This window comes from Sesamum indicum, linkage group LG7 (assembly GCF_000512975.1).
Source record: "Sesamum indicum cultivar Zhongzhi No. 13 linkage group LG7, S_indicum_v1.0, whole genome shotgun sequence".
Classification (NCBI taxonomy): Eukaryota; Viridiplantae; Streptophyta; class Magnoliopsida; order Lamiales; family Pedaliaceae; genus Sesamum; species Sesamum indicum.
The window spans coordinates 548,882-550,765 of NC_026151.1; positions in this window are offsets into that span (position 1 = coordinate 548,882).

Sequence of the window (1,884 nt, forward strand, 5' to 3'; positions counted from 1 at the left end):
TGCATATGCTTCTGAATTGCTGCTCATTTTAGGTACATGACTCGAGCACTCTCATTCACTGTAGTGGTGCATTCCATTTACATTTTTCCATGGGCCACTAAACTCTTTCTTACTAATGATTTGCATTTCTCCTGCCTTACATTTGATCTAGCTCGAAATATACAACCTTGTTGGACGATCCAATGTAAGTCATGTAGTCTCCCTAGATCTGTATTGGGTCCTGAGGATAAAACAATCAACGTTAGGCTTGTCGAGTTTGCCCCCGACTAAGATCCTCCGACGCTCAAGTTAGTTTGGTCTAGATAGAAATATGCGAAAGAAGAAGAGTAAGGTCGAAAATGACAAAGCATTGATTACCTCAGATGATGTGTATTGGGATATTTATAGGGCCCAAACGTACACTGTTGCTTGGGCCATGTGTCATAATCTGAAGCATTCGTACTCCTGATCAAACAGCTTTGCTTCGTGCGGTGGCTGGGTTCTGTGCTCAGGTTATAAAGCTGGGTCGGGTTTCCCACAACCCGACACAATACCAAATGAGCGGGTCTTGGTCCATTTTACTGAATTTCCCTTCATTAAGGGCAATTTTGTCCTCTTACCAAATTTTAGGGCATTCCCCATCATTACTCCCCCACTTCTTCTATGTGTAATTATTTACCTTAGAAGAATGTGAACAGTTGTGCCCCTTAGTTCGCATCATCATGCCCGTTCGTCAGTGCCACGCGTCACCATCCTAGGCGTTTCAGTTGAGCGCGCTTCTCGAAATGCTTCCCTATAAATAGGCCACTTTTCAAAATTTATGCCCCACCTGCTCCTTCAAGCTGTCTGCTCTTGCCTCCAGCATCCCAATCTCGAATTCGATTTGCTTGCTTAAGGTACTATGTCCTCCTCTAGCTCTAGTTCTAGTTCTAGTTCAGGGTCGTCAGCGACATCACCTGGGTCTGATCATGTCCCCCTTCCTGTCATCGTTCCCGATCCTCCTGCTAAGTTAAAACAAAAAACTCACAAGTCTAAACGTATTTTAGAGAGTCCTGCACCTAACATCTCAACCCATGTAAAATACCAAGGTATGTTAACAAGGTATCCTTGTGCTACTGTAGTTAGCACAATTAAGATCCCCATCCATCATATCAATGAAAGTTATTTCATTCCTCATGATTATGAAGTACTTATCCCTAGGTTTTTCAATCGCATGCATCTTCTTTATCAGGCTTCTGTGTGTTTTCCCTTTTGCATTTCGAAGCTGGTTTACGTTTTACTCTAGCGACCCCGGTTGGGCTGGTTTCCCGTTTTACTCGAAGCTGGTTTACGTTTCGAAGCTGGTTTACGTTTTACGTTTTACGTTTTACGTTTTATCAAGTATGGCCTTTTCATTGCAATTAGTGCAAATATAAAACCATCTCCGAACATCGAAGGATAGGGGTTGGAAGGCGATCAAATTAATAGCCTTGCCGCTTATTGGTACAACCCAATAAAGCTTCTAGTGGAAGAAGTTTTGTGGCTTGCCCGTTTCTCTCCAGCACCCCTCCAAGTTAGGGGTTCCTTATATGGTCTCCGTATGCTCTGGCACATTCCATTTTCTTTGTATTTTCCCACATATTTTCTTACATTTGCTTTGTCAGAGGATATCGTTATGAATTCTCAGATCGCCATGCGTCTTTGTGCTTTGCGCAACAACTCTAACACTAACGCTCCTTCGGTCGCTTCAGCTGTTGAGAATTCACCGACCCTGACGCGAGCTGCAATCCCCCTGATCCGATAGTTCCGTAGAAGATAAAGGAATGAAGTGTTTAGGTTTAGAAAGGATTCTTTAAGACTTATCTCTTGTGATTTATTTACCCTTTTAGAGTTTATCATGTATTTACCCCCCCCCCCCCCCCCCCG